The following is a 12,004-nucleotide window of genomic DNA, read 5'->3' as shown; positions in this document are numbered from 1 at the left end:
ACTAATATAGTGAGATTAAAACTGTAACCTTTTTATTTCAGGTCAGTTTTGAAAGGTCTTTGGTTTTTCTGAGGTTTTGCATTATGAGCCACATTTAAGGATTGAGAAGCTGTCAGGGAAATCAGGCATTTTGATATTGTAACTGAATGTAATCTTGTGTTACTTAATTTTTTTTATGGGAGGAAGAGTTCCTTAGAAGGATGTTTTGCTGCTGTTGTTGTTGTTACTATCCCAATATTTTGAGCCTCTGCTGATTTCTTTGTATTCATTTCCCTTTATCTGTATTAACTAGTTTCATGATGAGTCTGGCCAACTAGGTTGACCATGACCTTTGTTTCACTGTAAATCGGACTAAGGTCATACACCTGTATACAAAGAGACCTAGACTCTGAAATATGCTAGGATATACATGGGTTCTTGTTGCTTACGTTTATTATGGAACAGCTGCTTCCTGTCCCTCCTTCCTTCCTTTGAGGATGGTTGGGGCTTGAACGGAAGCAAACACAGCAGGGTGAGTTTGTGAATGTGGCAGATAGTAACTGGACTGAATGCCTCAACACAAGAAGTCTGGATATGCCTGGGCTCATGTGTGCACCTCATTGTTAACCAATTAATAACATTAAGATTTTACAAGGAGAAATATTATCCCAAGTTTTAGTCCTTTTCATGACAAAACTCAGGCTGAAGTTGACTTTTGGAAATTTGCCAAGAAAATATCCCACAAAATATAAAGTGTATTTCGGCATGTGGGGTAGCAGTTTATAATAAAAATGCAGAAGTGATTTCTCTTGTGATGCTGTGCTGTTGTAGTGTATTCCATTATTATGCAATGGTTGTAGTCTGATTCATGTTTGAAGGTTATGCTTTCAGTAACTGTTTCATGATGATGATACTAACTCTGACTCAAATTAAATTGCTAACTTCAAATATGCACCTTGCACCGTCCTTGATCTGCAGCTGAATCTTCAGGAATATCAATTGTACTATTGATTATTTTGATGCATAAGCACTCGGAGGATCAGTCTCACTCTGTCAACAACTATGTGTCTGTGCCTGTGTTAGTGTTTTACTTCATTTTCCAGAAAAAAAATGATGTTGTAAATGGCTGTCTGTAATCTGTGAATCGAAACTTTTTTCTTCAGTAAAGACATATTTCTGTTCTTTGCCCTAATACTGTATGGTACCTGCCCCCCAAACAGTATTTTTCCCTCCCCAAAAATTTTCATTATGGCATATTTGAAATATTTTCATAGCTTTTGACAAAAATGATTTTGATCCAAATACAACTTGGCAGCCTGCTCATATACAAGCCACTGTCTGAGACCTCATGTCTACGTAATCAATAGAATGACTTCATACAAAGTTTGACATAATTTGTTTAGACCATTGACCCAAGTGAAAAATCTGGCACAATGGTAGAGAATTTTTTTCTCATCTATTATCTATCCTGAACTTGTAATGTTTCACCATGAATTTGTTTGCTTATTTATTGACTCTACTGATTTTTTTTTTAGTTGAAATACAAGGGTAATTCAAAGTAATTCATGCAAAGTGAAATTAAAAGATGATTTTGGTAAATAAAGGTTAAAGTTGACTAATTTGATGTTAAAGATGGAATATGCTATTTTGAGAATCATTTAACACCTGTTGTTAGGGTTGTCTTTGCAGAAACCACGTGTTTGTTAGACATATCTAACTCACATTTTTCATCAATTTTTAAAGTACCCTTATATGTGTGGTTGCTGTATAAGGTACTATAGTGCCTCATTCTTTTCACTATAGTATGTTGGGCTGTGGGCCAGATGCTGGGATGAGTAGAAAGGAAAATAGGATGGGGACTTTGCGCTTAATGACTTTTCTATTAGGAATGCAAGGCTGGTACAAGGGTGGCATGTGCTTTTGGCAAGGATGCATGTCTGTAGAGAGGACAGATAAAGGAAAGGAAGTCTTTTTCCTTGTGGGGAAAACACAGAATGCTTACTGAACAGATAAAAGGATATTCCAACCAGGAAATGGGGTAGTGAAATATTAAAGCAAAATTCTATCTGTTCCATGGCATGCGGGCCCCTAAGATTCAGTCCTTTGTATCTTGGGTCCAGACATCATCACCTGACATTCTAACCATGTTGAGCTGTTGGGAATGTCCAAGTCTCAGGCTCTTTGCTTTGGACCTGTCCTAAATTTCTGGTCAATGAGACTGCTATATTGAGTTGTTCTGTTAATTTTTTAAAAAATTTATTTAAGTTATACAAGTTTCATATATTTCATATATAAAGATTTAGGAATATAGTAGAACCCTCCCCCACCTACACTCCAACCCTTCCTCTCTCTTTCTCTGATTCCAATTCATTGTTTTTACAATGATCTGCTTTCAGTACAATTAATGATCTTATAGTTTAACTTACTCTAAGTAAAGGAGTTCAACAAATACTATGAAGAGAAAGAAAACAAAATAAAAATATTGTTCCTCAATGGAAGAGACAGGGGCTATAAACAATCATCTATTCTGAAAATGTCTATTGCACTCCAATACATTACATTTCAGGTATTCTATTAGTTACTTCCAATATGGGAAAACATAATATCTTTCTTTTTGGGACTGGCTTATTGCTGGGTCTTAGTCCACCCGTACAAGGATGGACTGGGTCCGAGGAAAGGTAAGTGCGCCGCTTGCCCGTTCCCCAGCCTCCCGATCCCGGAGACAATCAGACGCAGCGGGGAGCCAAGTCTAGCAAGGACTCATTTACTTCGTGCAAAATAGAACCTTTTATAGCACAAAACTGCAGAGTCATTGGGGCAGGGCTAAGGACCAACCAATCACTTAAACGGTCATTTTCCGGGGGGGATTTCTATAGGACTAACCATATGTCTATACACTTGTTACTAGTTTTGTTACCTCCCCTGATGTTGCGCAGCCAATTAGTTTTAGTGGTAAACAACTTTGGATTCCGCCCACCTTACTTCCTTTGGGCACCATCATGTAACTAATTTCCCCACAGCTTATTTCAGTAAGTATAATGGTTTTCAATTGTGACCATCTTGTTGCAAAAGAGATTTTTTTTTTCAGCTGAGTAGTACTCTATATATACATAATTTCTTTATCCAGTCAACAGTTGATGGACTTCTATATCAATTCCATATTTTTGCTGGTGTGAACATGGGGGTATAGATAACTCTTTGATACACTGATTTCTTTTGGTTTGGGTAAATTCTCAGGAGTGGGATGGCTGGATCATATGGTATGTATATATTCAGATTTCTGAGGTATCTCCATACTGTCTTCCACAGTAGTTGCACCAGTTTACATTCCTACCAGCAGTGGATCAGGGTACCTTTTTCCCTACGTCCTCGCCAGCATCTGTCCTTTGCGGATTTTTTTATGGGAGCCATTCTAACTGGAGTTAGGTGAAACCTCATTGTGGTTTTGATTTGCTTTTCTCTAATGGATAGTGATCCTGAGCATTTTCTCAAGTGTCTGTTGGCCATTTGAATTTCCTCTTAAAAAATGCCTGTTTAAGTCCTTTGCCCATTTCTTTGCTGGATTGTTTTGTTGAATTTCTTGTGCTCTTTATATATTCTAGATGTCAACCCTTTATTGGTTTTGTAGTTTGCAAATATTTCCTCCCATTCTGTTTCTTCATGTTTCTGAGTGTTCCTATAAATCTAATTTTTTAAAAAGATTTTATTTGAGAGGTAGAATTATAGATAATGAGAGAGAGAGATGGAAAGAAAGGTCTTCCATCTGCTGGTTCACTCCTCAAATGGCCACAGTGGCTGGAGCTGCACTGATCCGAAGCCAGGAGCCAGGAGCTTCTTCCAAATCTCCTGCGCGGGTGCAGGGGCCCAAGCACTTGGGCCATCTTCTGTTTTCCCAGACCACAGCAGAGAGCTGGATCAGAAGAGGAACAGCTGGGACTAGAAGGACTAGAACCGGCACCCATATGGGATGCTGGTGCTGCAGGCAGAGGATTAACCTACTGAGCCACAGCTCTGGCCCTATCTATAAATCTAATTTTAAGACATTGAAATTACTCATTAGAAATAGGATCTTCATAGTTCATTCTTGACAAATACAAAATCCTAAAATTCTTACTTTCAAAAATACTTTGCTGGATTACACTAGTGCCACTTAGGCATTCATTTTTTTTTTTTTCTTAAAGTATGTGTATTCTGTTAAGTACCAAAGAGACAACGATGAAATACAAAATAGTTGCTCTCCAGGAGCTTAACTGCTGGCAAGAGACTGAAAAACTAGATTTAAAAAAAACTTCACAGTACTTTAGTTTGAAACTTCTGTAGTTGTAGTAAAGGAATGAAGGTACATGGAAAACCAGGGGTGGGTGTGACAGTCCTGCCTGGGGACTGTGCATCACGGAAGAATGCCCAGAGAGGTGTTTAAACTGAGTCAGGAGAGATGAGTGGGAACTTACCAGATGGGCCCAGTGAAGAAGAGTGTTTCAGGATCTTACTCTGCAATTCACAAATAATGAAGAGAGCATAGAGAGTTGGGATGAACCGTTCCCAGGGGGCAGAAATGAAGGCACGGGACAAGTGCAGCATAATGAGGCTGGAAGGGTAGGTAACTCATGAAATGTGACTTCTATATGGAAGGGTTCATATGCAGTTCTGGAGTTAGAAATAATTCTTGGTTGTGAAACAGGGTTACAGTGTACATAATACCCTTTGAGTGCAGATGTCAGTGTTATAACATTTTAATATAAAATTGTTCAATGCAGAAGCAATACCTTTGTGTCAGCTAAGAGCTGAATCTTCACAGCATAACACTTCTTAGAGTTAGTGGTCACATTAACTTGTCTATATCTTAGTTTCTTCATCTGCAAAATGGAAATGATAAAGGCCATCTTGGAGTTGATGTGAGAATTAGATGGGCTTATACTGCTAATGAACCTAGTAATGCATTATGTATGCAGTAATTGTGTATATTTCCTGGGAATTTTAATTTTTAAGAATAGTGATTAGGTGGCCAACATGACGTTGGTAATGTTGGAGCTGGAAGGTTACTTAAAAATCAGTTTCAATGGGTGTTCTTTTAACAGCCAAAATATTTCTTGAGATCTGAAGTTGTCTTGTTTACTTGTCTGAGGAAGGGAAATTAGACAATGGGAAGTGAATTGCAAGTATGGCAAACAGCATGTGGGACCCTGACTGGGATTAACCAAGTATGGCTGAGGTTATTATGTTTTAAACTATTTGGGAGGTGAAGAGACAGTGTAAATGCTGTAAATGCTCAGAATGACTGGGACTGGGCTAAGCCCTGGCTGGATCCAGGAGCTGGAAACTCAGTTCCCCTCAATGGGTGGTAGGAACCCAAATACTTGAGTCCATCCCAAGATCTGCAGTTGCAAGAAGCTGAAGTCAAGAGCCAGGATCCAATCCAGTACTCTGATTTGGGATGTGGGTATTTTACCCAGCATTTTTTGCTTTTTTTTTTTTGTAAAAAATTATATATACATATAAATACACACATTATATGCACATATGGTTTATTTGTAAGAGATGGAGAAAGGGAGAGAGAAAGAGATATTCCTTCTGTTGGTTTAGTCTACAAATGCCTGCAGCAGCCAGCACTAAACCAAGCCAAAGCCATAAGACTGGATGTATCACAGACCCCCAAGTATTGAATCAAAACTTCCCTTCTCCCAAGGTGCATGTTGGCAGGAAGCTACAATTGGAAGCAGAGCCATGACTAACCCAGGCTCCCTGATATAGGATACAGGCATGCCTGGTAGAGGATTAACCATCATACCCTACCCACAGGTGTCTTAACTGCTAGACTAAACATCAGTGCCTGGGTAAAGTTATTAAGACCACACTCCACATTTAGTATTACTGTGTCCTGATCTCAGCAAAGGTAGACTTACCACAAGACAATCTCAAAAAAAAAAAAAATAAATAAATAAAAAATAAAAAAAAAAAACTGAGAACATTTGATATTGAAAGAATTTTACTACCATGGCTTAATTAGTCCAGAGCATGGTGCCAGAATGTGGAGCACCCAAATGGTGTAAAGGTTTGCTGTGACTTTTGCTGGCTTCTAAAAGCAGAGTAATTACCACTAAATTGTGGATAATCATAAACATACTGTACTTAGATAGTATCCATTTAATTTAAAACATATTTAAAAATTTCAGAAAAGATTGAGGCAGATATTTAGTGCTTCCACTGGTAAAAATATTAGGGAATGAATACAAAGGTTTTTTTTTTTTTTGTCTTAAAAAATGCCATGTACATTCTAACAAGATGACATCCCTTGTATATCAAAGTATATCATATGATAGTCTGTGAATGAAAACTAATTTATGAAAAGATAGATGGCTATTTCATTGTGTATGTATGTGTATGTGTGTGTGTGTCTGTTTTGAAAGGCAAAGTTGCTGAGAGAGGAGGAGAGACAGAGATCTTCCATCTGCTTGTTTGCTTTCCAAATGGCCACGACAGCTGGGGCTAGGCCAGGCTAGATCCAGAAGTCAGGAGCTTCTTCCTGGTCCTCCATATGGTGGCAGGGGCCAAGCACTTTGGGCTGTCTTTTGCTGCCTTCCCAGGTGAATTAGCAGGGAGTTGAATTGGAAGTGGAGCAGCCAGGATTTGAACTGGTAGCCGTATGGGATGCCAGTGCTACAGTATGCAGCTTAACTGGCCATGCCCAGGATTTCCTAATAATTGTGTTTTCTTAGCAATTTAAAAAAATGTTTTGTACATCTTCTTATTAGTTCAGCAGACTTTTAAGGTAATGACTGTGGTGTTTTTTTTTTTTTTTTTTTTTGGTGGAAGATTGATTTTATTACACTGACTTCCTGGTTAAACATGCTATTTTATCAGATAAATCAAAACAGCAGGACTTTTAAATGTTCGTGACTGCCATATAATCTCTCATTTGTAACACAAAGCACAAGTTAGACCTTGGCCTTTTTTGCTAAACAGTTACTTGAAGACTGAATGATGAATAATTGTTATTCTCCAGTCATGTGAATCATAGTACCAAAGGAAGGAGCAGTTGAGGAGCTTTTAATGATGAATTGGTGCTGTTAATGAAAAAGATGTGGGTGGTAAATTATATATCCAAGCCCTTGAAAATTAACCTCTAGCACCTGTTATTAGTTTCATTTTTTTGCTTAGAGTAAGTCTAATTTTTTGAGAAGGCAGTTTATTGCCCTCTGAAAGATATTTAAATTGGAAAAATACTTCTTTGTGTTGCTTACCCAAAAGGAACAGTTTTACCCTTGGCCACATTGTGGTTTGTTTTCTCATCTGCATTCTGCTTCCCCCTGTTAGGGCCCTTGGTTGAAGCCTCTGTGGATTTATTTGCAGAGTAGCAGACATTGCATTGGACCTACAGATTAAATGAATCCCATGAGTTAGAAGGATGACCTTGTATCCGGGGAAAATAATTTCATTATTTGTCTTCCCTGCTTTGAGTGCAATAGAATTTGTGTGGTATGCCTGATACCGAGATGCTTTTTTATTTTGTGTGTGTGAGTTGACTTAGAGCAGATTTTAAGTAAGCATCCAGGCAGTGGAGCCTAAATTGCCTGAGTTTTAATTGTGACATGGATAGTCCTACATTTTGTCTTCTGTTAGGTTCAGCAAATAAATAATCCCATTTATATTTCAGTTTCCAGATATGCTTATATCTTTATTTGGCCAGGATAGGAATACTGTGCGGGTAAGTGGCTTTATGGTCAGAATCATGGTTACATGGCTGTTGATTCTTGCTGTGTAGCCAAGTAGTGTAATGTCTGTATTTTGCGCAGGTATGAAAGTTTGGTTGGACTGGGAGAAGATAACATAGAGGAGAATCAAAGAATCTGCCAGTTTCTGTTTGTGGTAGAAACACAGACTGGTACTGTATATTAGAGATGGAGATTTCAGAAACCTCAAATAAGCCAAATGGAAACGTTCTTACAGGTTGCTTCTTGTTGACTGGCTTTATGTACAAGAAAGGATAATTGTGTGCTATTCTATACAATTGACTTTTCTCAAGTTCATCTGACTTTTAAACCAAATTCATTCACAGTGGTGTTTTCTGCATAAGGGCCTGATTGATTTGACCAAGGGCCAACTGAGTTGCCATGAGAGTCAGCCATGACAATGGGGGGTAAATTAAAATAGTCTATGACCAGGGTCAGATCATCTAGGGAGGTAATAGAACAGTCCCTAAGGCCTGTTGAATGCAAGTGCTAAAATTCTATTTTGTACTCTAGTTAAAAACGGTCTAAAAAATAGCATTTAAAGTACAGGAGAAGCAATAAGTCATTTACTTTTGCTACAAATTCCTTTATAGAAAATCTCTAGTACAATTATGAGAGGAAATTTTACTGTTCCTATGACAATTTGATATTAAGAAATTACGTATTTGGTATTTGTTGCATTTAGTTAGTTCTTCAGATATTTTTAGAAGTCCTTTTCTATCACTAAAATCTTTCAGATTTGGAAGATATGTAGTACATATATTTCTCCCTAATTTATAAGTAATTATACTGAGGTTTAGAGTACAGTTCAGTGGTGTATTTACATTAATAAAAGTGATTACTGACAAAGTAGAATTAGAACCCAGATTCATGAATTTCTATACTACTTAGCTGAAATTTATGAGTAAGAAGGCATATAGTTGCTTTAAGCAATGGGACAGGGATCTTTTGTTATTTCTAGGTAAGCTAAACCTGGATATGACTTCAGTTATCCCTGCAGCATAGGTGCACACTATCTGTATTTGAAATCAGTAACAACAGGTGAAAGGAGAGATAACATGGTCTAATTTTATTGGGGAGGCGTGAATGGAAGGCTCTATCCTTAGGCATTCCTATTAGTGTTTTGGGGTTAATGTGCCTAATCATTGAAATAGGCTTCTACAAAGTAGATAGTGATGAATGATGTTTAACATGACACATGTTTAACATGACACATCTCTAATGTGTCATACGTAGATTAAGTATGATAACTTGTTTCCATTCTCAACATAAGTGATCATGTTGTGGGGTGGACATTGGGTACAGTGGTTATAACGTCAAGTGGGATGGCTGCATCCCATATCAGAGTGCCTAGATTTGAGTCCTGACTCTGCCTCTGACCCCAACGTTTTGCTAACATCTGCTTTCCTACCCTGGGAGGCAGTAGTGACAGCTCAAGTGCTGTGTCTCTGCCACCCATGTGGGAGACTTAGATTGAATTCTGGGCTCCCAGCTTCGGCCCAGCCCAGCCAGACATTTGTGGGTATTTGGAGAGTGAGCCAGTGAATGGAAGGTCCTTATGTTTCTCTTTCTGCTTTTCAAATTAGCAAAAACTAAAGAAAAATAAGTGATCCTGGTGGATAATTTGCTCATTTTTGTCAGGAGTATATTACTTAAAACATCATACATCCTTTCATTCTTAAAATGAATTACTAAAACTTACCTCTGGAGTGAATAAATTATTATAGATGTTTCAATCGAGTAAATAGGGATGTTTACCCTCTCTTTGAGTAAAGATGTATTATCTCAAACACAAACGTTGTCAATCATAGGGTTTGAATACGTCCTTCAATCAGCTCAAGATCCTTTTGCACAGCTAGGATTCGACCGAATACCACTTTTAATCAGCTAATTACATAAAGTATATCAGGTTTTCCTGCCAAACAAATGACTGGGGAGGAGTAATTGTACAAATGCACACCCCTGTACTTTTATTTTTCTCCTCAACGAAATAATCCGTGGAGGAAACCGTGTTCACAGGGTGAAAGTTGTAGGTTTGACTCTGAACTTCAGCAGGAAGTCATATCTGTGCGAAGTACATGTCTGTTGGTTTTAAGTTTTAAAATAGTTTCTCATTACTTTAGGGACAATATGGGGACACTTGAGTGTGTCTAGGAAAGAAAATTAGCTTGACCTTACTTCCCTTTGTCCTTCCTACTAAGTTAATTAATCTCCACATTTCTCTTTCTGTGCTTTTTCTTTCCTTCTTCTGGTTGTCTTGAGGCTCAAAGAAGTCCAAAAACAGTGTCCTCTTAGATAAAATCGGTGCCATCATTTTGTCATAGGGACAGTTTCCTGGTCCTGTCAGTGTTCAATATTTCTATGTTCCTTTGTATATGTACTAAGTATATGGTTTTAGACCTTTGTGGAAGATAAGTCTTGAAAGGCAACAAAATTAGCAATGCACAGAGTGGTGGGATCTTCAAAAAGCTTATGGAATCAACCCAGATTTCCATCAACTATGGACTAGATAAAAAAATTATGGTATATATACACTATGAAGTACTACTCAGCTGTTTAGAAAAAAATAAGAAATGCTGCCTTTTGCAACAAGATGGTGGCAACTGGAAACCATTATACTTAGTGAAATAGATGTAACATATTAAAGTAAATTAGACATTTTGAGAATTGGTGATTGTTTATAGCCCTTGTCTCCTCCATTGAGGAACAGTTGTTTGTTTTTTTTTTGTTGTTTGTTTGTTTTGTTTTTTTTCTCTTTTACTTGATCATTAAGTATACTGAAAATAGATCATTGTAAAAATCAAGAGTGGGGATTCAAGAGGGAGGGGGAGGAAGGTTGGGGGGGTGAATGTTACTCTGTTCCTAAATATGTATAGATGAAATTTGTATAACTTAATCAAAGTTTTCCACATTTTAAAAAAATTTTATCTTTAGTTTCCAGTTTTCCATGAATGTTACGATGCTCCCCTGTGTATGTTCATTTCCTGGGGCACAGGGAGGCAAAGAGATAGGAACAAGCAAGTTAGTGTTGGAGCAGAGACAGGAGTGCAGGTGTCTTTCTTCCAGATCTTTGGATTTGAACTAGAAATTCAAAGGAGATGCAGTTGCCAAGGTGAAATAATCTATTCATCTTCCTACTTAGCGTGCAGTCTCAGTTACAATAGGAAATCAAATCTCTGTTAGGCATCTGTTACACTGAGCACGTACAATAAATACTTCGAAAGCTGCGAGAGCTGAGAAAATAACATACTATTCCAATCGAGGAACTACTGGAAGATAAAACATAGCTTTTCCCATCTCTTTGCCCTTGCTAGTAGCCTGCTTCTATTTGGGTTCTCCTCTGCCACCAATGGGGTTTCATCTGAGCACTGGGAAGATAGCAGGAGCTGACAAGATTTTCTCATGTCAACAACTTAGCATATTGCCAGGAACCAGGGGCATACAATATTGGAACTGTACTGATAAGGCGTTTGGCATATACTTATTCTTTTCTCTCTGCATCTGCATTTTCTAGGCAGGCCTGTGGATGTGAGGGCCTCAGGACTGCACAGAGATATGACATGGCTAGATCAGCAGTTATAGGACAGCACAATATCTCAATTTGAGTGAATTTCACGAATCTCTATCCACTTGGCAGCAAGAAGCCCAGTTTAGATAGGAATAGTCCAGATCGGGCTAAGGGTTGGAGGAAACAGCAGTGCTGTTTTCAGGGAGGCACAAGATGAGGTTATAAACTGAGAAGCAGTGATAGTAACTACCATGGCAGGTCACCAGTGTCGGCCACAAGGAATTGGCTGGGAACACCTATAACAACACTTGCCAACTTGCAATACCACAAATGGAAGAAAATTGTAAATACTTGTCCCAGGGCTCATGAGGTCTGTTACGGAAAACATTGGAAATTACCCTGAAATCTCATATTTCTTACTAAAAATGATTGTGGATTCTGTACTCGGCTTCATCATTTTTGTGTTTATTACTTAAATTATCCTAAAACAAATGAGAATTCAAACTCTAGAAATAGGGACCCTATGAAAGTATTTGCATTCTCAGAAAATAGATTTAAAAGGTAAATCTATTTTGGTTCAGAAACATTTGGAATCTGTGTATGTTTCTACAACAGGCATTTCTCATGGAGTTTTTGAATTGTTGCACTCTCTGGTATTTTTCTCTGTGATATCAGGAATGACCCCCTAAAATCTATACAAAAATTTGGCCCCTTAAAGTTCCCCAGAAGTTCCATCTGGGATGCCACATATGCTACTGGAATTTTGGGTGCCATGCGATATCACCAT

The 12,004-nt window shown here is 38.0% G+C and overlaps 1 protein-coding gene across 3 annotated transcripts in view; it reads left to right on the top strand.

Moving 5' to 3' along the window:
* The window catches only part of NAV3 (neuron navigator 3), a 1,248,892-nt gene that overhangs the window by 296,411 nt on the left and 940,477 nt on the right, over window positions 1–12,004 (top strand). The gene's annotated exons all lie outside the window — the stretch shown is intronic.

Source organism: Lepus europaeus, chromosome 10 (assembly GCF_033115175.1).
Source record: "Lepus europaeus isolate LE1 chromosome 10, mLepTim1.pri, whole genome shotgun sequence".
NCBI classification, from domain to species: Eukaryota; Metazoa; Chordata; class Mammalia; order Lagomorpha; family Leporidae; genus Lepus; species Lepus europaeus.
The sequence above is the reverse complement of the archived record's forward strand: the minus strand, read 5'-3'. Positions and strand labels throughout refer to the sequence as shown.